At 39.7% G+C, this 27,952-nt stretch overlaps 1 protein-coding gene across 3 annotated transcripts in view; it reads left to right on the top strand.

Annotated features, from left to right (window-relative positions):
- LOC124722923 (transmembrane protein 43 homolog) overlaps positions 1 to 21,188 on the top strand; it is a 257,784-nt gene extending 236,596 nt beyond the window's left edge. For all 3 annotated transcript variants that reach the window (XM_047248082.1, XM_047248081.1, XM_047248083.1), the window contains one exon: positions 21,067 to 21,188. The gene's annotated coding sequence lies outside the window, so the exon portion shown is untranslated. The remainder of the gene's footprint in view (positions 1 to 21,066) is intronic.
- Positions 21,189 to 27,952: the final 6,764 nt, after the last annotated feature.

Here is a 27,952-nt window from a genome sequence, read left to right as displayed (position 1 = left end):
GCAGCTAGCGCCATTCGACGGCCAACACCGCGGTTCCTGGTGTGTCCGCTGTGCCGTGCGTGTGATCATTGCTTGTACAGCCCTCTCGCAGTGTCCGGAGCAAGTATGGTGGGTCTGACACACCGGTGTCAATGTGTTCTTTTTTCCATTTCCAGGAGTGTACCTCGATTTTAGACAGTATCAGTTAGCAAATATCAACTTTAAATTGCATAACGCAAACATGGTTAACAGACGCGAATCCCTACCCATCATCTATTTTTCCTGTTAACGAACTACGAGAGATGTTAAATATTGCTTCTTCACAAGTAACTTACTTGAAATGCCGTGAGGTAAAGCTTTGTGTTGGACACGGATTCGAACCCAGAACCTAATCGGATTGCTATCGAAGCACAGTCAAATGTGACATATCGGATTTTCGCGGCAGTAGCTAGATGTTTTATCTGAAATGACGAGACGAAACATTAATTTTTTCCTTCCCAGGACTCCTACCCGGCACCTATCGCTGTTATATTCTAGAGAAAAAACGTTAAATATGGGTTTGTTGCGCCAGCAGTGATATGTGAGCATGTTTGAACTAGAAATAATATGACGAAGAGTTCAGCGCTCACTGGGAATAGAGCCCCACACATATCGTTGTTGACTACACACAAAGAGACGTCAGCTACCGAATTTTTCTCCACCAGCTGCTCAGAATAACATCTTGAACTTACAGTCATCTCGCAAATAGTTCTGTGTCTCACTGGGAGTTAAAAACGTCAGATATCGTTAGTGTTGACAACGAATGAAAATACATTAAAAATCAAAATTCTTATCCACCAGCAGATAGGTGTTCTCATGCTAGAGCTTGATAATACATAATTAAATCTTTAGTGCCGGGCCAGGATTCGATCCCATTCACGCGTAATATGTGGAGATGTTGAGGAATCTGCAGTTTTGAACAAACAACAAATTGTAGCCGAGCTGTATTGTCACGAAGGGATCAAATTCCGCGTTAAGGGCGGTCTGAGTTGCATTCCCAGTTCAGAACCAATCTTATCGACATACAGAAGCTCAGATAAAAGATGGAATAAGTGTCCTGTGACCATACATAGCGTTTGTTTCGTCACTTGAAATAAATAACTAGTATAAGAAAGGTTACTGGTGATAGAGTTTCTACATGTCGCCACTCCAGACTTTATTGTGGTTCAACCTACCGTCTACTTGGTAGAGAAGGAAAATCATCTTTAATGTGAATTTTCAGACCACACTGCCATTACATCTTCTTCACTTGGTGTAGCCAGGAGAGAATGGACTCTGTCTCTCCCTATCTAAAATCATTGACAGAAGTGGGAATCCAACCCAGACCATAGGTATAACAACTACCATCCGTCCAACAGACCACGAAATCCTCTTCTCTCATTTTTCTATCGTAACGCCGTTGCACCACACTGGATGAGAATTCTGACGCACAGGCGTCCTGTAGTAATTTGCACCATGTTCACTAAATTCATTTACTTGGTTGACCGAATCACCATGAACTAGCTGCCTCGGCTACCCAGTGCATACATTCCACTCTATATTTTGTAATCACCGAAATAAAATCACGTAACTGCCACCTACACAGAACTGCCAACAGTGTAGCATGCAGAAGTTTAAATAGGAAGTGCTCCTTTCCACTTGAGCTATTCTCTTGCGCTATCTGTTTGTAGAAAACGTCGTTCAGTAAAAAAAAAAAAAAGAAAAGCTGTAACTGTTTGTCTCTCAGAAGTCAAGACCTGGCCATATGCATAATCTCACAATGCTGTGGAATCAAAAAGATCTGGAGGAATAGTTGTCGAGCTCTGGAGCTGTTGTAGCTACGTGTCAACTAGTAGCGTAGATAAGATGTCGCGAGTTCGAATACATTCAGTGCTACATTTTTTAAAACGCAATTCTGCTGTCTGCTGAAGTTGTCAGTCTAATGGAACTTTGAACATACTTTCCTTCACTTCTCAATCCAAAGTAGTCGCATGTGGAAAAAGGTCTAACTACTGTGACATTTTGTTCTGTTCAGGTTTAATAGACAGCAGGCAGCAGATGCATCTCGATGATGTGTAGGGAGAGGGCATCGTGAAATAAAATGTCAGAAAAGTATTCTCTACATTAGCTGTCGTGTGGTAGTGAGATTTTATTCTTCTTCAAACTTTGTTTGACAGCTTTAACTCAGAACAAGTTTTCTACATGCATGTAATCAATAAACTGCACGTGCATTGTCATACTGTCATAGATAACATCAGAGAATTCGCATATATCGTTGATGATTAATTTCTCTCTCATGTTTACTACTGTTTTAACAACACTAAAGGAAACCTTACGAAAATTGTGCGCTGTATTATAAGAAATGAAATAAAACTAACCACGATAACCTTACGACGAAAGTATGTTTTAATAAAACCGAGTATCTGTACACAAATGTGCCTCTATCGACACGAATTAGTAAAATACTACTCACTTAGATTTTGATTGGGTCTGTGTTTCATTGGTATGCTGTGTCGTACTCAAGAGGTATTCAAATGTGGCATTTCATAAATATAGTTACGTGTTCCTAGAAACCCAAAATTCGCTTGTCAGCAGCGGAAAGAGGCGTTACCTGTTGTGCAGCATTGTAAGTTTTTCAACATTGCACTATGAGCCGAAAGTATTTTCTTGCGATTTGCTTATTGATGTTTGATCCGACTCCTTGTAGCTCGTTCAGAGAAGGGATGAAAACGTTGCAGTCAGTGAGACTGGAACTGCAAACCATAACAGACGCTTTTCCACAGGTCAGCGCGTTACCACAGAGCTGGCGAAGAGGTACGGGTCTGGGCTTCCTCTTACGAGGGCAATAGTGACTAGAACTCGTAAACCGCTATTTAAAGGTCGAGATTAGTTGCGATTTTCACCTGCAACGACTTTCCTGGGCTGAAAACCGTAAATTTACAATCTTTTGTTACCCTTCAAGCGATAATAACTCAGATTATTCAATGGAAATGACAGGTAAAATCAAGTGAACTTTGAGGCTTAATTCCGTGCACACCAGGAGGTAACTCGTCTATCACAGAGTTGCCAAACATACGTTGCGTTGTTGCCAAATCTCAGTTACAGTACCAGCAGGAAGAAGACGAACCGATGTGATCCTACAGCGGGCTGGGAAGTGACCATAGCTGGTGTCTCCAAGTCGCGGCTGCTACGGCCTGGAATACGTAATGCGTCTGACTCGCTTACTGTAACTAGGTTTAGGGACTGGAGCGTAGTTACTAATAATACTCAGAACTGACTGCAAACTAAGCATCATAAATCAGTAACTCTCATTGTTGTTTTTATATTTCTTTAGTAAGTGTACTCAAAACTAAGAAACTCATTCACAGGCGTTTTCGTGCCTCGCCGATAGTCGAGCACAACAAAAAAATAAAAATAAAAAAGAATGTATATATATATATATATATATATATATATGTGTGTGTGTATGTGTGTGTGTGTGTGTGTGTGTGTGTGTGTGAGAGAGAGAGAGAGAGAGAGAGAGAGAGAGAGATAAAGAAGAATGAGAGTGTAAAAAATTGTTGTAAAGAAATTGAATCATGGTATTTAAATAAATCTTTCATTGTAATGACACGTTCCACATCATTACGAAATGTCGTATTCATGATCTATGGAACAAGAAGTAATCTAATGTAATGTAATCTAATCTAAATACATCATATTGATGACTAGCCATAAAGAGCCATGAATTACCGAAATTTTTGCCAATACCAGTAACCAAATCTAAACTTGCAAATAAAAGACGACAAGTTTTGTAATAAACCGTGACTCCTATCAAGACCCTTTCGTCCCTGTTATCTAACCACGAAAGATGTCTGATATACCTCCATTCTGAAGAAACAAAGTGTGCATGCATTTAAAGATGAAGTGCATGATGTGAAGTTCTGTGACGGAGATACAAACCCAACATGTAATCGGATTGTTAACTAAGAAAAATCAAATGTTACGTATCGGTTTTTCTTACGAGCCGCTAGGTGTCTGAATCTAAAATAAGGATACAAACTTTTGTGCCTAAGAGACAATCGAACTGCACACCTACCGTGCATCCACGAACGTAGCTTAAGTATCAGTTTCTTACTCATGAACAGTAAGATGTGTGCGTGTTTGACCAGAAATAACGACACCTATTGCGATTGTTGGCAATACATGAACAGACATTAAAAGTGCGCGTTAATTTTCACTAGCAGGTGGGTGTGCACTTGATAGAGCTGGAAATGAAATTATGAATATTTTTGTACTGGATCAGGATTCGGACCCACATATTTACCTTTGGAGGAGACCTAGAGAAGACTGCAGTCTTGGGAAAAGGAACGAAATGATTGAACTATACTGTTCCGAGAGATTCAGATCCTCGAAAGAGGAGATACGAATGCGAATCACAGTCCAGCACCAAATTTTTCAAGGTCTCTAGTTCAATCAAGTACAAGTAAACTAAGAGCCCTGTCTCTTTAAATGGCTATCGGTTCATCAAATAAAATAAAACTTGCTAATGTAAGTAAGCTTACTGGCGGCTGTATTTCTGTTTACAATGACTTCCGCTATGTCATTTCCCAACGTAAACTGGTTCTGCCCAGTTGGTAATGAAGGAACGTGATGCTTAATGCTGATTCTGGATTATAACGTCTTTCTCTTGAGGTTACCAGAGGTAAAATAAATCTGTTTGTGCCTCTTAAAAGCAAATGCCTGAACCCACGCATTGGACCTGTGATAGTTCGTTCCGCATTTCCCAGCCCCTGGAGTGTGCTGTAACAGATGATGTGCTTAGCTTACAAAATTAATCACGGTGGAAAAAATGCGAGTCTATTAAATGGTTAAGTAGAAGCAAGCTTCTGATGCAGAGATTATGCTATTCTCATGTCAGCAGGATGTAAAGACTCTTCTAGGCATCATAGGCTGGATGTGAAGCCTTTTTGATCTTTCACAAATTCAGCAAATTTCTTAGTTAGAGAAAATCCACTGTGAAGTGTGAAGTTGCCGGATAATTCGATTATTACTGTTATTATTACTATCATTTTATTGATACCGCTGCTGGAACACAAGTGCTTGAAGATCATTTAATGCCTTTTGGTTACTATAGAAGTAGTTTCCCAAGAACAGGTTCTTTCCCTGTCTACGGAATCCTTTTCATGTTAATATCAAACATCAGCAATTACTCTTAGATTACATTAAAACTAAAGTAATTGACGAAGACGTTACTTGATGACAAAAACGCGCTGCCTTTCGTCATTTACTTGCACCTAGAAATGGCTATCGAGTACTGACAAACCAAAAGGCAAGAGATCTTACTGCCTTCTGATATACGTCGCTGTCAGTTCTTCCACATGATTTGGTCGACATGACCTGTTTCAAGTTGTGTATGACAGACAATGTTTTAGAAAATCTATTGTACCCCTTTGAAATAAACAGAAGTATTTTCATTCTAAGCTGTCCAAGTACAAAATTTTCGCAATAATAGTTCAAATTTAATATTCGCTTCTATAATGTAGGAAAGTATTTCACAGTTGCAAAACTCGCATCCGAAACATTGACCTGACCATAAATTCTAGCTCAGAGTGACACCAGTTTAAATAACCTCATGTAGCGAAGACTGTTTGCCAGTGCTCTTTCTCACCGGAAAATACGCAATCCACTCATTTGGCTCCATAAGTACACTGTAACAGTAATTTCTGTCTGAAATTTGTCAGTAAGCTTTTGCCTTCCAACCGGCGAAATACGGCAGAGTGCGGCCGGTAAACAATTCAAAAATCACGAGTTAGTGCCGATAAGACGATTTCTTTAAACATTATCGAAGCTGAGGGAATTTAGTTTCTGCTTAAGTCGTCTTAAGCAGCAACGTTCACAGATATCTCAAATAGGAAGAAGCTCATTATCCAGGTACGAAGGTTGTGAAACAAACTTCCCACAGTTTGTGTCAGGTTGATCTTTTCGTCTGATAACACGGCTTAAGTATTTTGTCTAAGAGGTATCACAAGTAGTGTCCCTGTAGCTGTGGGAATCATTGGTTGAAAACGAGTTTAACACCAATGGGTACAGTGCTGCTAAATATTCGAAATTATTATCAACCTAAGTCTGAGTTCATCCACAAACTGAGGTGAATTTATAACATTGAAGCTAGACTGTGTATCCTTGTCTTCCTTGAGTGGGCATGGAAGGCGTTTCCATACACGTATACAATACTATGAATACTTCGAACGCTATGGTTAACGTTGCTCTCATAAACTACTTTTGTTTTTTTAGTTCTTCTGGGTCTTCAGCGTGCAATATGTGTTGTAGATACAGTCTTAGACCAAAAAATTGACCGCCGAGTCGTTCACGTAAGGTGGACAATACAGTCGTGCTCCTCTCAGAATTCTATGTCTGGCAACATGCTCGATCTGGCAACACGTAGACTGCGGCACTTCCCAGAGGAAGTCTTGACTCCAGTCTTAGTACTTTACTCTTCACTACGACCGTAGTCTTGAGGTAAAACGCGAGACCAGATAATATTATGTAGTAGATTCGCTTGAATTACACTCATAGCTTCAGCACCGAGAGGAAAGGGGCGATAAAAATTTTGTCGATATGTGCTTTCGGTCGCCAGACGTCATATTAGCTGGTCTCGCGTTTTACCTCAAGACTACGGTCGTGTTCCAGCAGCGGTATGAATTAAATGATAGCAATAATAACAGTAATAATCGAATTATCTGGCAACTTCACACTTCACAGTGGATTTTCTCTAACTAAGAAATTTGCTGAATTTGTGAAAAATCAAAATGGCTTCACATCCAGCCTATGATGCCTAGAAGAGTCTTTACATCCTGCTGACATGAGAATAGCATAATCTCTGCGTCAGAAGCTTGCTTCTACTTAACCATTTAATAGACTCGCATTTCTTCCACCGTGATTATTTTGTAAGCTAAGCACATCATCCGTCACAGCACACTCCAGGGGCTGGGAAATGTGGCCACAATGGTCTGGTGGAACGAACTATCACAGGTCCAATGCGTGGGTTCAGGCATTTGCTTTTAAGAGGCACAAACAGATTTATTTTACCTCTGGTAACCTCAAGAGAAAGACGTTATAATCCAGAATCAGCATTAAGCATCACGTTCCTTCATTACCAACTGGGCAGAGCCAATTTACGTTGGGAAATGACATAGCGGAAGTCATTGAAAACAGAAATACAGCCGCCAGTAAGCTTACTTACATTAGCAAATTTTATTTTATTTTATGAACCGATAGCCATTTAAAGAGACAGGGCTATTAGTTTACTTCTACTTGATTGAACTAGAGACCTTGAAAAATTTGGTGCTGGACTGTGATTCGCATTCGTATCTCCTCTTTCGAGGATCTGAATCTCTCGGAACAGTATAGTTCAATCATTTCGTTCCTTTTCCCAAGACTGCAGTCTTCTCTAGGTCTCCTCCAAAGGTAAATATGTGGGTCCGAATTCTGATCCAGTACAAAAATATTCATAATTTCATTTCCAGCTCTATCAGGTGCACACCCACCTGCTAGTGAAAATTAACGCGCACTTTTAATGTCTGTTCATGTGTTGTCAACAATCGCAATAGGTGTCGTTATTTCTGGTCAAACACGCACACATCTTACTGTTCATGAGTAAGAAACTGATACTTAAGCTACGTTCGTGGATGCACGGTAGGTGTGCAGTTCGATTGTCTCTTAGGCACAAAAGTTTGTATCCTTATTTTAGATTCAGACACCTAGCGGCTCGTAAGAAAAACCGATACGTAACATTTGATTTTTCTTAGTTAACAATCCGATTACATGTTGGGTTTGTATCTCCGTCACAGAACTTCACATCATGCACTTCATCTTTAAATGCATGCACACTTTGTTTCTTCAGAATGGAGGTATATCAGACATCTTTCGTGGTTAGATAACAGGGACGAAAGGGTCTTGATAGGAGTCACGGTTTATTACAAAACTTGTCGTCTTTTATTTGCAAGTTTAGATTTGGTTACTGGTATTGGCAAAAATTTCGGTAATTCATGGCTCTTTATGGCTAGTCATCAATATGATGTATTTAGATTAGATTACATTACATTAGATTACTTCTTGTTCTATAGATCATGAATACGACATTTCGTAATGATGTGGAACGTGTCATTACAATGAAAGATTTATTTAAATACCATGATTCAATTTCTTTACAACAATTTTTTACACTCTCATTCTTTTTTATCTCTCTCTCTCTCTCTCTCTCTCTCTCTCTCTCTCACACACACACACACACACACACACACACACATACACACACACATATATATATATATATATATATATATACATTCTTTTTTATTTTTATTTTTTTGTTGTGCTCGACTATCGGCGAGGCACGAAAACGCCTGTGAATGAGTTTCTTAGTTTTGAGTACACTTACTAAAGAAATATAAAAACAACAATGAGAGTTACTGATTTATGATGCTTAGTTTGCAGTCAGTTCTGAGTATTATTAGTAACTACGCTCCAGTCCCTAAACCTAGTTACAGTAAGCGAGTCAGACGCATTACGTATTCCAGGCCGTAGCAGCCGCGACTTGGAGACACCAGCTATGGTCACTTCCCAGCCCGCTGTAGGATCACATCGGTTCGTCTTCTTCCTGCTGGTACTGTAACTGAGATTTGGCAACAACGCAACGTATGTTTGGCAACTCTGTGATAGACGAGTTACCTCCTGGTGTGCACGGAATTAAGCCTCAAAGTTCACTTGATTTTACCTGTCATTTCCATTGAATAATCTGAGTTATTATCGCTTGAAGGGTAACAAAAGATTGTAAATTTACGGTTTTCAGCCCAGGAAAGTCGTTGCAGGTGAAAATCGCAACTAATCTCGACCTTTAAATAGCGGTTTACGAGTTCTAGTCACTATTGCCCTCGTAAGAGGAAGCTCAGACCCATCCCTCTTCGCCAGCTCTGTGGTAACGCGCTGACCTGTGGAAAAGCGTCTGTTATGGTTTGCGGTTCTAGTCTCACTGACTGCAACGTTTTCATCCCTTCTGTGAAAGAGCTACAAGGAGTCGGATCAAACATCAATAAGCAAATCGCAAGAAAATACTTTCGGCTCATAGTGCAATGTTGAAAAACTTACAATGCTGCACAACAGGTAACGCCTCTTTCCGCTGCTGACAAGCGAATTTTGGGTTTCTAGGAACACGTAACTATATTTATGAAATGCCACATTTGAATACCTCTTGAGTACGACACAGCATACCAATGAAACACAGACCCAATCAAAATCTAAGTGAGTAGTATTTTACTAATTCGTGTCGATAGAGGCACATTTGTGTACAGATACTCGGTTTTATTAAAACATACTTTCGTCGTAAGGTTATCGTGGTTAGTTTTATTTCATTTCTTATAATACAGTGCACAATTTTCGTAAGGTTTCCTTTAGTGTTGTTAAAACAGTAGTAAACATGAGAGAGAAATTAATCATCAACGATATATGCGAATTCTCTGATGTTATCTATGACAGTATGACAATGCACGTGCAGTTTATTGATTACATGCATGTAGAAAACTTGTTCTGAGTTAAAGCTGTCAAACAAAGTTTGAAGAAGAATAAAATCTCACTACCACACGACAGCTAATGTAGAAAATACTTTTCTGACATTTTATTTCATGATGCGCTCTCCCTACACATCTTCGAGATTCATCTGCTGCCTGTTGTCTATTAAACCTGAACAGAACAAAATGTCACAGTAATTAGCCCTTTTTCCACATGCGACGACTTTGGGTTGCGAAGTGAAGGGAAGTATGTTCAAAGTTCCATTAGATTGACAACTTCAGCAGACAGCAGAATTGCGTTTTAAAAAATGTAGCACTGAATGTATTCGAACTCGCGACATCTTATCTACGCTACTAGCTGACACGTAGCTACAACAGCTCCAGAGCTCGTCAACTATTCCTCCAGAACTTTTTGATTCCACAGCACTGTGAGATTATGCATATGGCCAGGTCTTGACTTCTGAGAGACAAACAGTTACAGCTTTTGTTTTTTTTTTTTTACTGAACGACGTTTTCTACAAACAGATAGCGCAATAGAATAGCTCAAGTGGAAAGGAACACTTCCTATTTAAACTTCTGCATGCTACACTGTTGGCAGTTCTGTGTAGGTGGCAGTTACGTGATTTTATTTCGGTGATTACAAAATATAGAGTGGAATGTATGCACTGGGTAGCCGAGGCAGCTAGTTCATGGTGATTCGGTCAACCAAGTAAATGAATTTACTGAACATGGTGCAAATTACTACAGGATGCGTGTGTGTCAGAATTCTCATCCAGTGTTACGATAGAAAAATGAGAGAAGAGGATTTCGTGGTCTGTTGGACGGATGGTAGTTGTTATACCTATGGTCTGGGTTGGATTCCCACTTCTGTCAATGATTTTAGATAGGGAGAGACAGAGTCCATTCTCTCCTGGCTACACCAAGTGAAGAAGATGTAATGGCAGTGTGGTCTGAAAATTCACATTAAAGATGATTTTCCTTCTCTACCAAGTAGACGGTAGGTTGAACCACAATAAAGTCTGGAGTGGCGACATGTAGAAACTCTATCACCAGTAACCTTTCTTATACTAGTTATTTATTTCAAGTGACGAAACAAACGCTATGTATGGTCACAGGACACTTATTCCATCTTTTATCTGAGCTTCTGTATGTCGATAAGATTGGTTCTGAACTGGGAATGCAACTCAGACCGCCCTTAACGCGGAATTTGATCCCTTCGTGACAATACAGCTCGGCTACAATTTGTTGTTTGTTCAAAACTGCAGATTCCTCAACATCTCCACATATTACGCGTGAATGGGATCGAATCCTGGCCCGGCACTAAAGATTTAATTATGTATTATCAAGCTCTAGCATGAGAACACCTATCTGCTGGTGGATAAGAATTTTGATTTTTAATGTATTTTCATTCGTTGTCAACACTAACGATATCTGACGTTTTTAACTCCCAGTGAGACACAGAACTATTTGCGAGATGACTGTAAGTTCAAGATGTTATTCTGAGCAGCTGGTGGAGAAAAATTCGGTAGCTGACGTCTCTTTGTGTGTAGTCAACAACGATATGTGTGGGGCTCTATTCCCAGTGAGCGCTGAACTCTTCGTCATATTATTTCTAGTTCAAACATGCTCACATATCACTGCTGGCGCAACAAACCCATATTTAACGTTTTTTCTCTAGAATATAACAGCGATAGGTGCCGGGTAGGAGTCCTGGGAAGGAAAAAATTAATGTTTCGTCTCGTCATTTCAGATAAAACATCTAGCTACTGCCGCGAAAATCCGATATGTCACATTTGACTGTGCTTCGATAGCAATCCGATTAGGTTCTGGGTTCGAATCCGTGTCCAACACAAAGCTTTACCTCACGGCATTTCAAGTAAGTTACTTGTGAAGAAGCAATATTTAACATCTCTTGTAGTTCGTTAACAGGGACAATAGATGATGGGTAGGAATTCGCGTCTGTTAAACATGTTTGCGTTATGCAATTTAAAGTTGATATTTGCTAAATGATACTGTCTAAAATCGAGGTATATCATTCTCTGTATGCATAATCAGGAATGACTGTTAGTTTCCGTCTGTAACGAAATCTTTGCTTAGTCTGCATGAGCTGGGTTTGAATCCATATGCGGAACAAGACGGTTCGTCGTGTCATTTGAAGTTCATACATATTCTCAACTAGCTGCTCGTGAATAACTTAAATTTTTAATGTCATTTTGTGTTAAATAATAAGTACGGTATGTTACTTTGAAGAGGAAATCATGAATACGACGAACTTACTACGTGCATTACCAATCTGACGTAATAATGAGAGTGGTAACATTTGAAGTATGTAATTTATTGTAATAAATGTGAGCTTACAAACCTTAAGGACAGTCTTATCTGTGATAACGTGTTCCCTGATATTTGTAGTACCGTGGTATTACTTTACATCTTGAGTTACTGCCGTACAGAGCAGTGTTTTCTAGTGGTGACTTGTTGGAACCATTTTCAGTAGTCAAACGACTGTACCAAGGAGCGATTAGAGGACCTGCTGGACAGCTTTTTTTGAATAGGACAATGTTCCTGTCCAATAATTTTTAGATTAATTACAATAAGCTTACGCTGCAAGAGAACTCGCTTGTGTTTTTCAATAAGAGGTCTGTTGTCGGTTTGAAGGCCTTACATTGCATCGGCAACTTGTGCAACTCCACCGAGGGCTGTCTGGAATAGGATGGAGATAGCAATGTGAAAGTTGCGAGCTGCCGAAGACGATCTTCATATTCCTAATGCGATTAGGACATCGTATACTCTTGACGACGGTTAGCACCTAGGCGGTCAGTCAACCAATTTCAGAATTCATGTTGAGTAATCCTGCTAAATTCCCATAATATTGTCTTTTTATATTGATGAGTAATATGGATAGTCGTCACGTTCATGTGCCGTCTACAACGCAAATTTAATGTTACTATCCTAGGAACTAACCTGCAATACGTTTTGTATTTCATAATCGGAACTATCTGCATTAACCGTCATCAGAGCAATGTCAGGGAACAGAATGCAGCAGTGCCTTGGTACCTACTTGGGGACCTGCTTGGGTCGTGTTCTAAAGAAAGGGTAGTTGCTGGTTCACATTATATTACACTAGCGAGAAGTACCGACTTTCCCTTTTCTCTGCAAACATCCCGAACTACATTCAGTAACTAAATGCTAAGAATATATTTGCATTGTGCCAACTCAAAGATCAATAGATGTGGATATAGATATAGATTTTTATATTTAAAGCCATTCTCATTCTGCTTTGGAATAAACATCATTCATTATTTGATTGTTCTTGTTACGATTGTTATTGTCATTCTCTCACTCGCAAGAGTTTTCACATTCCTATTTGGTATCGATGCACATGAAGAGTGGCTATGAAAGAAGGGAATACTGAATGTTACGTCATGCAGAATACACTCATTTACTTCTGCTCTTCGTGATCAACGCTGCAGGAGAAGTGAGATACATAAAGTTGACAGTGTGAGGACAGACATGCTGGCACAACTCTGCAACTACACAGTGTTACCAGATAAAATGGTGCTGCGGAATCGAAAGTGTCGTACGGACTTTGCCACAATAGCAGACAGCTGCTAATTTCGGACCATGACGGTGGATTACACTTCGGTCAGTGCTGGTTAGAGTGTTGCAACTTTAAATGGAAGGCTTTGTTTGACAGTCTTGTGCTGATGCTGTCTGAATAAATTATGCCATTGGATAAAAAGCGGTTTAGTTTTGAGACCTAACCCACAAGGGGAGAAGGCACAGTGGTCTGCTTCAGGAATTCCAAGCAATAAAACACAAAAAGCAACCCAGGAAGGGTTCGAACAGCTACTTTCATGCAGAGACATGCATTTGGAATCTGTTCATCGTTACGGGGTCAAACAAGAGGGTAACATTACTGAAACAATGATCAGGCTACTTAGTATATAAGAGAGCATACAGATTTCAAGGAGGAAACGTATGAAGACGCGGACTACCTCGTTATCAATATGTGCGGCATATCTTTCGTGTTAACGAAATTAATATCCCGCTTTAACTCTTCTTACGTCTCAAATGAAATGAATGCCATGAGGAATCGAATATTTGTTGACTGCGTCTCTCCTTGCTTCCATCCGTACCAACATATTTCTTCCATCTCGTGGTAATCATGACATTCTTTTTGTATGCTGCAAAAGATTGCACGTGGACAAATTCGACATCGAGGTGCAAAGCGTTTGGTATCTTACATTATATTCAATTCGAATAAGCTTCAGCTGTATTTTTACTTCGTTTGTATTTTTAGATGACTATGAACGTTACGGAAAATTATCTCACATGCTTTGTGTTGAATGAGAAACATTGAATGACCCGTTTTGCTTTCCCTACGTTGAAATGATATAATGTCGGCGTCAACAGCCTTCTTCCACGCCGGAAGCTGAAACTTGTATCATTCTGGATTAATGATAATTGAATGTCTCAAATGTAGACATAGCCCAGAAGGCGACGTCAGAAACCATCAGGGGAGAACGCCGCATAAAAACCAAACGTGCGCGCGGGTCTCCACTCTGAAGGACCGTATCGGAGAGTCACGGCAAGCATTTCGCTGAAGAGCTGCCTCGTAAGAAAAACGAGAAATGGCAGCGTCGTAGCAAGTATTTGTCAACACTCTGATAGTGCATTTACTTCCGGGTGTAGGCCGGCGTTACCTCGCTACATTCACTTGACATTCGTTTTCCACATCGAAGATTCGTACGATAGAATCCACTGTAAGATGAGACACTTAGAAAGAATAATTAATTTCTGGACTCCAAGAACGGTGTTCTTCACATAAGTAACACCTGTTTGTGTGTTTTAATGTTGCGTTTTGAGGCGCAGGCAACATCGCAGTGACTATAGTCCGTCTGTGGTCGCCAGTGCGTCGTTAGCTCAGAGGTTATTCGTCATATTGTGGCTTTTCTAACGCGGGACATTCTGAATCGGAATACTCCCCTTTCATTATTAGTTCCGGGACGTGACTATTTTCCTCGGACAAAGACCAATGCTGTGAATTGGATTCGCGGACATGCCATTCACCACCTAGTTGGACAAATTGTAGACTCTGTACTCGATTTTTGGACATACCTCAACGACCGTCATTATGTCGTTGTCCGCCACCCAAAATACAGACAATTTTTCTCGAACTTCCTTGGGAGTGCTTTCCACGACCCGCCTCGCAGCTGGAATGTGTTAAGCCAAGAGTGAAGGAGGTTTCCAGTTTGAACCAATGAACATTTCTGAACTACTGAACGGAACACACCAATTTCGAGAAGACGTGACTCAACATATTACCAGCGGGGCGCAGAAGGCGTCTGATCAATTACACAACAAAAATAAACAAAACAAAAATCAAAATCAAAATAAAATTCAGAAAAAGGAAGATTTTGTTTTGTTTGTAATGATAGCCCTAACCTTGAATTCCCATATTTCCCCTGGTATATAGGCAGCTATTGGGGTAGGTTTAGTCAGGAGCCAACGCCTGAAGTGGACCAGACTTTTTTTTTTGTTATAGGATGAAAAGTGGCGGTGGCACTTAGTTTCTTTTTTTATTGCCATTTTCCTAAGGGGCTTTAAAATAAGAGAGAAAAAAGGGGTAATCGTCAAAAAACATAAAAGAAAAAAACAAAATTAAAAAAAAAGAGGTTCCCTTGTGCGTTGTGGTGGTCGTACTGTATGACATAGCAGTTCCAATCTCGGTGGAAGCCGCTGACTACAACCTTTTATTTTCCATTTTAATTAATGGATTTGCAAACGGCTAGTAAAAATTCTTTATACGAAATCTGAAGAATGCCTTTAAACATCAATCTTCGTCCGATTCGACTTAGTAAATTAAGTTAATATCATGGATGTCTGCTTTGCAACTGCCAAGGTGCTTCACTGTAAAATAGATCCTGAAAAGATTCAAAGCGACTGTCAACGATATAAATTTGAGTTTTGTTCGTCATATAGGTCTAACATGTCAGAAGGTTGTTTATGAAGTGCACATGTTGATTAATATAGTTCCCCTCTTCTAAATTTTTGCAATACATTTAACTGTAGACGTTTTCTAACACCGGCGTTAGCAATTCCTTTCCGTTCTCTGAAACCTCCAAAACGACCATTTTTTCTGGTCTAAATCTGATGACCTTAACTATCACTTCCGATCAACATTAAATACTTCATGAACCCATACATGGAACTCCAAACGTGCAGTGTTCCTGCACTGCTACAGAGCATGCATTGCAAGGTATTCACACAGTTTATCGCATAGAGTTACCATAAGGAATGAAACAAGAACTGTAATACACTTTACACCACAGACGTTCACCCCAGCTTGACGAAAACATCCGAACATTGACCAAAAGTTGCACAAATAATTGAGTTTGAAAGGAAAAGAAACGAGGTATGAAGCATTTATAAATTCATCGAATGTAGCGAGGTGGTTTAATTTCGTCCCAGTCTATAAAATTAATTTCGTGCCATACTCAGCTCTTGCCGATTAATGTAATATAATACCCGCCTACTAATCAGGGCGTCTGTCTCCGTTGCTTTTGAGCGTGAATGGAAATCGTAGAAATTTTCTGTGGAGCAACGTTTAATAATAAAGCGTTTTAAATCATCAAAAGCGATGAGCGGGAGCAGGCGCTTTCGATAATGAACGGGGGAGTGCAGCGCCGCTGCTGTCGCCACGGCCGCTGCCGGTAGCCAGCAAATGGATCCCGGAGCTTTGCCGCATACGGCGTCCAGAGGAGGACAGTCTGCAGGAAATCTGCCGCAAAATCGTTACTGGATAAAATTTTGATATCGGTGTGTCAGAAAGCGAAATAGATTGAATCTGCGCTACCATTACATTCACGTCTTCAGCATTCAGACAGAAGTGGCTATAAAAATATTTTATGCCAGCTGCTCTCGATCCACTGACATTACGAACAGAAACAACGCACGCTACCGCTAGACCACAGGCGTAATCAGCCTAGTGTTTCTCTATCATGGGACAAGTTTTCCTCCAGGAAGTGCCGCAGTCTGCAGTGTTGCCAGATTGTGCAGATAACCGGACTTAGAGAATTAGCGAGTTGGCCAGTTTTATTGTCCCATGTCGCGATCGGCGCGGACTTAGCCTCTGATGCGGCCGGCCGCCGGTCGAGTTTTATGTGAAAGAGTGTACCTGGTCTGCAACCAGGGTACGATACTCCTTGGCTGTCATGGTGCCTTGCAGGAGCTCCACTGGCCCCATTGATGGCCACGTGAATGTTCCATTAGTGTAGCCGCCAGCTTGTCTCTGTTTTCGCGTCCTCCCATCGGCATGACGAAGAAGGTATCGGGATTCATCAGACCATTCAACGCTTTGGCGCTGCGCCAATGTCGAGTGCTGATGGTCGCGTACCCATTTCAGTTATACTTTTCATTGTCGGTGTGTTAACATTGGCATATGCACGGGTCGTAGGCTGCGGAAGCCCATTAATAGGGGTGTTTGGTGCACTGTGTGTACGAACACACTTGTAGTATGCCCAGCATTGAAGTCTGATGTTAGTTCTGCCACAGTTCGCCGCCTGCCCTATTTTACCAGTCTGCCCAGCTCACGACGTCCGACATCTCTAATGATGGGTGGCCCCCCGAATCCATGACGTCTGGACGTTGTTTCAACTTAGTTTCGCCACGTGTTGACACTAACCGCAGCACTCCTCGATCTCCCACAAGTCGTGCAGTTTCCGCAATGTTCGTGCCGAGCCTCCGGCCCAGTACAATCTGCCCTCGGTCAAACTCTGATAGATCGCACGCCTTCCCCATTCTACACACGAACAGCACTCTCACTGATACTGCATGCACTGTGCATATGTCTGACTAGCAGTCATTCCCCGCCAGATGACGCTCCTCTCGCCTGGACAGGTGTATATCGATAGCAGGTCGCTGGTCATAATGTTCTGACTGATCAGCGTAAGTTAGGTGATTAACCCGTATCAGATTTACTAGTCTATCTGCTCGTTCTGTGGAATGTACTAAAAAAAATGTAATCTGCTAAGCTTACTTCACTTTATTTCCTCTTAGATTTGAACAGAAGTAACCTAGCCAAGAGCCATCTAAATCTTTTCTCAATTTTTTTTTGTTGCATTTATATGTCAAATAACCATTTTTAGATTTCAGACATCATCTCTAGAAGTAAAATGACTCATAATAACAAAGTATTTGTGTCATAATTCATCGATATGTGTTTATATTACTTTGATTTTACAAAAACGGTTAAAGAATTTGTATCTCATTACAAATGGAATTTAGAGTGATAATTATCGGCTTTTAGTAGTTCAGAATAAAAGCATAAAAACAACTTCACTGTAATTCATCACACCCATTCGTTTGAAGAAGGACTGTGAATCCTAAATCCATATTTGGAGACTATTTATCACAAACCAAGTATATGTAGACATTACTTATTTTGATATCACTGACCGCTCAGAAATGGTGCAAATACTGTTCCAAATTCGATGACAAATTTATCCAAGACCTAGATATTTGTTGATGGTTCACCTCATTTGGAGAGGTTTTAAATAGTCCAAGTGCATTACTTTTATAAAATCCCTATCGTATGAGCCAGATGTCGACGGCATATTGAACACCAATCGTCCTTGTTTCCTAAAATTTCTAGAAAAACTGCATTGTTAAGAATTGTATTATGAAATACACAGCTCTATCAGTATTTTTTTTATTAAAGACGATCGATTTCAATCTAGGATCAGACCATCATCTGGTCTAAAAAGCGTCTCACTAACCATTTACACAATCAGAATAGCAGTTATAACCTGTAGACTTCCCCATTACTAATATTAGCTGTTTCTGCGTCACATACAGGGTGTTTCAAAAATGACCGATATATTTGAAACGGCAATAAAAACTAAACGAGCAGCGATAGAAATACACCGTTTGTTGCAATATGCTTGGGACAACAGTACATTTTCAGGCAGACAAACTTTCGAAATTACAGTAGTTACAATTTTCAACAACAGATGGCGCTGCGGTCTGGGAAACTCTATAGTACGATATTTTCCACATATCCACCATGCGTAGCAATAATATGGCGTAGTCTCTGAATGAAACCTTTGACAACGTGTCTGGCGGAATGGCTTCACATGCAGATGAGATGTACTGCTTCAGCTGTTCAATTGTTTCTGGATTCTGGCGGTACACCTGGTCTTTCAAGTGTCCCCACAGAAAGAAGTCACAGGGGTTCATGTCTGACGAATAGGGAGGCCAATCCACGCCGCCTCAAGTATGTTTCGGATAGCCCAAAGCAATCACACGATCATCGAAATATTCATTCAGGAAATTAAAGACGTCGGCCGTGCGATGTGGCCGGGCACCATCTTGCATAAACCACGAGGTGTTAGCAGTGTCGTCTAAGGCAGTTTCTACCGCCACAAATTCACGAAGAATGTCCAGATAGCGTGATGCATAATCGTTTCGGATTTGAAAAATGGGCCAATGATTCCTTTGGAAGAAATGGCGGCCCAGACCAGTACTTTTTGAGGATGCAGGGACGATGGGACTGCAACATGGGGCTTTTCGGTTCCCCATATGCGCCAGTTCTGTTTATTGACGAAGCCATCCAGGTAAAAATAAGCTTCGTCAGTAAACCAAATGCTGCCCACATGCATATCGCCGTCATCAATCCTGTGCACTATATCGTTAGCGAATGTCTCTCGTGCAGCAATGGTAGCGGCGCTGAGGGGTTGCCGCGTTTGAATTTTGTATGGTTAGAGGTATAAACTCTGGCGCATGAGACGATACGTGGACGTTGGCGTCATTTGGACTGCAGCTGCAACACGGCGAACGGAAACCCGAGGCCGCTGTTGGATCACCTGCTGCACTAGCTGCGCGTTGCCCTCTGTGGTTGCCATACGCGGTCGCCCTACCTTTCCAGCACGTTCATCCGTCACGTTCCCAGTCCGTTGAAATTTTTCAAACAGATCCTTTATTGTATCGCTTTTCGGTCCTTTGGTTACATTAAACCTCCGTTGAAAACTTCGTCTTGTTGCAACAACACTGTGTTCTAGGCGGTGGAATTCCAACACCAGAAAAATCCTCTGTTCTAAGGAATAAACCATGTTGTCTACAGCACACTTGCACGTTGTGAACAGCACACGCTTACAGCAGAAAGACGACGTACAGAATGGCGCACCCACAGACTGTGTTGTCTTCTATATCTTTCACATCACTTCCAGTGCCATCTGTTGTTGATAATTATAACTACTGTAATTTCGAAAGTTTGTCCGCCTGAAAATGTACTGTTGTCCCAAGCATATTGCAACAAACGATGTATTTCTATCGCTGCTCGTTTAGTTTTTATTGCCGTTTCAAATATACCGGTCATTTTTGAAACACCCTGTATGTGCTACTGTCCAACATATACGTGACGAACATGCACCTAATTTTAGTTATGGAACAGTCTGTAAATTATAACCACTATTCTTGTTGTGTATATGCATAGCTGAGGTGTTTTTTGAACCTGATGATGGTCCGATCCTTGACCGAAATCGATCGACTTTAATAAAAATACTGATGCAGGTCTATGTTTCATTATGCAATTTTTAACCTTCATTACAGCTATAAAACACCATCTACACAAAACACAAATGTATAGTAACGACTGAGACACGTACATCCCATGTACTTCGGTACTTGAACTCATAATTGTGTAGTGACATAAGATTTTCGTAGATGCCTATTTTTTCCACTATTCCGACTGCCAAAGTGATTATGTTATATAAATTGGGGCCTCACTATGTTTTTACACTAACATTATACTTCTGTCTTGTTATCCATGAAACACATTATTTCACCACATAAATATTGATTATTGCACTAAATCATTCCCCTATACAACTACAGAGCCTCGTAATTGGCGTTTTCCTGTCAATTTTATTACATTATTATTTATTTGTACCATAGATCTATAGTGAAGCGCTCTTTATCGATATTCGAGAACGGGATGCTGCCAAAAAAAATATAGAACTCATGCTTTACCCAAGATTAATGTCTTTAGATTTAACGTTCATTTCGCAGATACTTAGTGACGCAAGAAAGTGCATTGACTGAGAATTTTAAATTTGCTAAGAACTACATTTGCAATACACAGCTGTAACGGTTTATTTTTTTAGAGACGATCGATTTCGGTTTAGGATCAGACCATCATCAGCTATGCATCTGCATAGCTGAAATGGATTTTGGATTGATGGTTGTCTGATCCAAGACCGAAATCGATCGTGTCTAATAAAAAATACCGTTACATTTGCGGATTGCATAATATAGTTCTTAACATTCATTAAAGCTGTACGACACCACCTCCATAAAACATTTTGAGTTTGTATCATTTTTTGATATCCTTCATAACTGCTTTTATTTTATCAAGTCAGATTATTATTATTCACAGAATAATAAAATTATTGTGTTTTAGTAGATTAACTGTAAATAATTTGTCTTCTTTCTATACTGGAACTGACTCTTAATTCTGTTTCAGGAACTTCACAAGCAACTATCATTCAAGATTAGTAAAAACACTCAATACACTACTGTAGCAAGCATAATCGCATAATAAACAAAATATGCATTATATAATGATGTAATTTATCTATACTGCTCTTTATAATTTTATAAAAATAAAGTAGTTTCTCTCTCAGTAGTACACCTTAAAAAGTGTTTCTAATTTTATATATTTACATGTATTACTTCGTTCTTACAATTTAGAATGACATTTCAGGTCATTTCATTGACAGTTAACGTTTTTTCGGAGTAATTGTTGCCGATTGTCGTGTACCTGTCACGACTTAAAAGTTACTGCACCGCTGAGAGGTCATGGAAGATTGTACTTTGTAACTGTTCAGAACTATTGCGAACTTCTGTGTCGTCATCTAAAAATTCAACACGTGTGCAGTATCCACGAGAACTCTACTCACCCATCTGAAATATAACATTCTTAAAAAGTGTATCATTACTCGGGAACCAGAAAGAGTTATTTTATTGTGAACTGTTTTGTATCGAAACTAAATTTAGCTTTTTCACCAGCCAATGGTAATTTTATGGGGGCAACTGGTAACTGCAGAAGGATAAAATTGGAAATTCGAGGTAAGTTCCTATCATACTGCGTAGGTCATCGGTCCCTAGGCTTACACACTACTTAATCTAACTTACGCTAAGGACAACACACACACACACACACACACACACACACACACACACACACACACATATGCCCGAGGGAGGGCTCGAACCTTCGACAAGGGGGGGCGCGTGACCCGTGGCAAGGAGCCCAAGACCACACAGCTACCCCGCACGACGCAGAAGGATACATACCTACATAATACTTACCAGGCCATTTTCTCCCTCATAAAGTATTTATTGTACAGATTTAATTGATCATTAACAATTCACTGAGTCCAGCTTTTAGAATACGAACCGATATTCAGGTACTGAATTACATCCTTAATGCGTTTTTATTCTACAAATTAAATTAATGATTAACAATTCACTAAAGTCCAGTTTTTTGATTAAGAATGGATATGCAGGTATTGAATTACAAAGCGGGAGTCCATCACTTTCCGTTACTGCAGGCTTGCATGTACAGTGAGAAGCAACCAAAGTCTCGAGTTGCCTTGTCCCAGACTCCGTAATACACAGACTGTGGCGCACACGACAGCTCAGCAACTGCCCATGATGCAGGGAACTTATTCTAAGTATGGTCGAAGGTGCAAACACATCACTTGACACCATCTCGTAAATGTCTAATACACGGGGCATGTATCCACATGGCTGTGGAATCTAACCTTTCGACGAAAATTCAAATGTGGTGGGAGAGTACTGAGCGTGCAAGTCTCCATAAAAATTCTAACTGATCCCTTTGTCTTGCCCCGTAAAAACGCGTCACACATACCACGACTTCGATATAATCTTACAAAAACATTCTCCATGCGAGGATACCACCGCCTTTAACAGAATTATATTCTATATTCAGTATCTCGTACAGAATATACAAATGCCATTCCTATCGTAGTACAAGGTACATTTTTTCTGCATATGTAGGTATTAAACAATCCGATAATTCTCTAATCAACTGTATAATGGAAATGTTGATTGTGTCCGTTATAACAGCGAGCAGTCTCATACCAGTATTATCAGTAGCGAATGAAATACGTCATCCTACTTACTCTTAATCTACTGTACAATATGATAAAACAATATTTGTGTGTATTTAGTAACCTACAAGGCTGTCTGCACCATCATTTGGTCCCAGCATTTCGTATCATAGAGTGAACTATTATGTGAGTAACGGTTCACATTATCCTGTAATCCATAAAACTACAAATAAAAACTTCTAGTGCTGTCTGTATATTGATTGAAGTGCTTGATCACAACGAAGGCAGTCAGTTGCTTGGCTACCAACTATTGTGACAAGTATATTTGATAAACATAAGTTTGCACACAACACGAAAAATACAAAAGATACTTCTAGTTACTATGCTTAAATTATTTATTAATTTACTGGGGCATTTATTTCACCTACTCCTCAATGAATTTTACTAGGCATCCTTGGAGAGCGTCGTTACGTTAACAATGCACTTTTCACAGAAAATTACGTGAAATAATAATAATGGTAATTTGTGTAATTAATAAGATTTTTTAGTTCTATCAACATTTTTGTGTCTTGATTTCTCAAAATATAAAGTTCCCGTCAAGTGTGAATAATGGTAAACCGAGAGGAAGTCATGTCAACTTTATGAACTGATGCAGCTCTGCAGTAGGAACTATTTTAACAAAGATTATTTTTAAGCTACGAACTCGCACTATACCACAAAAGCGATTACTCTGTTACATATATTGTCCATGTGCAACTACATCAGTGAACACACTAGTTATATATTTTATACAGTCATTTACATACACAGTACATTACGTTAAAACTTAATGTCATAGTTCGTTGTATATTGCTTACTTACAAAACTCGAATAAATCTTACAAATGCTCAGATATGTGATGTTGCTGTGGTCGCTAAACGTTGGTATTCTCTCCCCTGAGTTGACAGAGCCTGTTAATCTAGGAACCTACCTGATATCTATCCAGCCATGACAGTGAAGCAGGCATTAGCGTTTGTTTCCTATCAGCAGATGTAATTTACCGAGATTTTTACTTAAACACAATTAACGTTATTAAAGTTACTATTAAAAAGTAAAGGGTAAACAGATATAATGAAGTATTCAGTTACAAACACAAAGAAATTCACTGTTTGAGAAATGTAATCACACATAAAATAGGTGATGATGAAGTTGGCTTGTGGGGCGCTCTACATCAAGGTCATCAGCGCCCGTACAAGTTCCCAATCTTTCCAGTTCCAATCTCGCCACTTCCTGAATGATGATGAGGACAACACATACACCCAGTCACAGAAAATAGGTAGCAAAGAATGCTCAAGTTATTTGACATAAACATAAAGTAAGTCTGGCCATAATTGACCGATGAACTGGAGAAACGAATCCAGAAGAAATAAAGAAAAATACTAGATAATGAGGTAAATGAGAGATATTATCATATAATAATAAAGCAACAGTAGAAAATTTAGCGCTACCTGAGAGATAAATAACCTTTGGTTAGTCAGTTTCATGCTCCATGGACCATTTGCATGATAGATTGTAATGATGTGCAATGAGTCATTTTATATTCATATCACAAACTGAGTTATAAACATGGGTACATGATAAACGTTTACAAGTATTTTTTGTTATTATTATTATTATTAAATACACAGAAATGATTTAATAATTCCTACTCACCAGCTTTATCCATTGCAATAATAGAAATTCCTCTGCAGAAGGGAAGGAGTTGTCAAGATGAAACATTTTCAGATTATTTTCAAATTTTTCTTTTGTGTCTGTCAGACAGTTGACATCACTGGATAAGTTATCAAAAATTTTATTTTCAGCATTGTACACTCCTTTTTATGCTAAAGACAACCTTAATGTGGGGTAATAAATGTCACTTTTCCTTGTAGTACTGTAACTATGTACAGCATGTTTCCTTTAGAAATGTGGTAGATTTCTTACAACAAACTTCGTGAAGGAATAAATACACTGGAAAGCAATAGGCAAAATGCTCAACTCCTTAAATAGATGTCTACAAGATGATCATGGGTAAGCACCACATATCATTCTTACAGCATGTTTTTGAGCAACAAAGACTTTCTTTCTTAAAGATGTGTTTCCCCAGAACATTATTACAGCTGTTTTTTTTAATGAAAATATGCAAAATATATCAGCTTACTGATTTTTCTCTCCCTAAACTTTGTAATAATTCTGAGAGCTGAATTTCGAAATGTCGACCACTTTTAATATTTTTTCACCACATGCTACGCTTTTCATTGGTGCAGTACCACTAGATGTGCAGAACTGAATACGTAGTGTGTTTTTAAAATTGAGGATGGGAATATTCGCAGAAACCCAGTCAATGATAGATGTTTTTACCAGTTATTCTGTTACTGTTTGTGTGCTGGGATTGATCATAATATTAGCGTGGTCTGCGACAAGGACTAATTCTTCTTGTTGTATATTAGTCAGAAGATTGTTTACATATACGAAGAACAATAGCAAACCTAAGAATGTGCTTTGGGATACCCCATACGTTATTTTTTTCCAGTCATATTAATGTCCCCGAACTTCATTGGTTGAATTACTAAGTACAACTTTGAGCATCCTTTTGATTAGATATGGTATTATCCATTGGTCGGCTACACCATCAATCCCATAAAAATTCAGTTTATCTAGGAGAATATTGTGATTCACACAGTGAAACGCCTCAGATAGGTCGCAGAACATACCAACCAGCGGTATTTTGTTACTTAATGCTTGTGAAATTTGGTGAGTGAACATGGGTTAGGTTAGGTTAGTGGTGTTTAACGGCCTGTCGACAACGAGGTCATTAGAGACGGAGCGCAAGCTTGGGTTAGGGAAGGATGGGGAAGGAAATCGGCCGTGCCCTTTCAAAGGAACCATCCCGGCATTTGCCTGAAACGATTTAGGGAAATCACGGAAAACCTAAATCAGGATGCCCGGAGACGGGATTGAACCGTCGTCCTCCCGAATGCGAGTCCAGTGTGCTAACCACTGCGCCACCTCGCTCGGTACAGGAGTGAACATGCAAATGGCATTTTCTGAAAACCAAACCGTGATTGTATGGGGATATTATTTTTGCTCCGGAGAGATATTATTCTAGGACACATCACCTTCTCAAAAATTTTGGAAAATTACGTCAGTTGTGAAACAGATCAGCAGTAATTGACATCTTTTCTACCACCTTTCTTACCAATTCCCTTCAGATCACCGAAGTTACGTGCTGCCAGGCTCCTTTAGCGCTTGGATGGGTGACCACCTGGTTACTCGGCCCTTGTGAGGCAAACTGAGGAGCTACTTGACTGAGAAGCGGCTCCGGCCTCGTAAACTGACATACTGCCGGGAGGACGGTATGTTGGTCACATGCCCCTCCATATCCGCATCCAGTGACGCCTGTGGGCTGAGGATGACACGGTAGCCGGTCGGTATCGTTGGGCCGTCATGACCTGTTCGGGCGGAGTTTAGTTTAGTATCTGTGACTTTGTAGCTAGTTTTGCAAGGACCACTTTGGGATGTTAAGGTGTCACGCTCTGGCGACTTCTTACCGACCACTTCACTTTGCAAGTTTATCCCTGCAAGAAAAGGCAGACATTTGTCCTATAAAAATTTACTTTTAACAAAAATCACCATGTTAGGGATAATTTACAACTCATTAATGCCATCGTGTGTTGACTCGCAATAATAATGGCAAAATAGTCGGCACCTATGAAACCTCATTATATTATTAGTATCTCTTGGTCGACCTCGAAACACACATATAACTATTATTCAAATTTTTGAACTCATTAATTAATAAACATTTTTCATTAATTTAAACCTCAATTAACTGAAGACAGCGGGTGTAAACAACTGTAAGGGATAGTCGATGAGAAACACAGTTATCTCACGGTACTGATGTGCTTTATACATGTTAGAATGCCACGACAGACAGAGAAATGGCAGATGTATCTCTAATTCCATGTTCTCACTAATGGCAACATGTCAAGATGTGTGCATGTAAACAGTGGTAAGTGCCAGAAACATGGTTGCCAGTATTTGTAAGGTGTGCGGCGTTTGTACCAGAGACATGCTGTTCAGAGTCAATTTGTACGAAGCTGAGGATATTGTGGATAACTACGACTCAGATCTTAAGTGCATTTCAGAACGCAAATGTGCTCATAAAGTTGTTACTAATCAAGTAAAAGTGAATAATTATTTAAGTAAGCAAACAATGTTGTGCCGCTTACAACAATTCAAGTAAATTTATGTGAGGATGTGATGGCAGATATGTTAAGGGCCATCCTTGACACTGTTTACGTACTGCAGTAAGGCGACAATAAAATTAATTTTGTATTGTGCTGAATCATAGGTTAATTTTTGAGTGTGTTGTGCTTTATTATTGCAGACAATGGTAATGCAAATCATAATATCGTAAACTGAAATATTCGGACCTTTTAAATTTGTATTTTTGTGAGCTTCCACAATAATTTTTCGCTAACTCGCCCAACAAGTAAACAATGTAAGTACATGTAGTCCATGTTAACTGTATTCAGATTGCAAATAACTATATTAAGTACTGAATTAGGTATGTTTAAGACTAAAATTTTGGATAGAATTTACGGTTACAAAAAGAAGTCCTTCCTCTACAAATATTTGAAAACAGTGACATATCTGATTGAAAATTTACCGCACAAATTCTCAAAACAAACAATTAGTCCCTTACCGTCGTTTACAGCCAAACTTTTCAGTTCCAAGTAATTATGGAGTACAACATACACTGAGGTGATGAAAGTCAAGGGGAACTCCATAATATCGTGTCGGACGTCCTTTGGCGGTCACAGGGCAGCAACTCGACGTGGCGTGGACTCAGCAAGTCGTCGGAAGTCCACTGCAGAAATATTGGTCCATGCTGCCTCTATAGCGGTCCATAATTGCGATGGTGTTGCCGGTGCATGATTTTCTGCATGAATTGATCTGTAGCACATGTCTCATAAATGTTCGATGGGATTCATGTCTGGCGATCTGGGTGGCCAAATCACATGCTGGAATTGTCCACAAAGTTCTTCACACCAATCAGGAGCAATTTTGGCCCAGTAACATGGCGCATTGCCATCAATAAAAATATGATCTTTGTTTGGGAACGTGGGGTCCATGAATGGTCTCCAAATAGTCGAACGTGACCATTTACAGTCAATAATCGGTTCATTTAGACCAGAGGACCCAGTCCCTACCACATAAAAATAGCCCACACAGCTTCCGCAATGTCTTGTT

The sequence above is a fragment of the Schistocerca piceifrons genome, chromosome X (genome assembly GCF_021461385.2).
Source record: "Schistocerca piceifrons isolate TAMUIC-IGC-003096 chromosome X, iqSchPice1.1, whole genome shotgun sequence".
Taxonomy (NCBI): domain Eukaryota; kingdom Metazoa; phylum Arthropoda; class Insecta; order Orthoptera; family Acrididae; genus Schistocerca; species Schistocerca piceifrons.
The sequence above is the reverse complement of the archived record's forward strand: the minus strand, read 5'-3'. Positions and strand labels throughout refer to the sequence as shown.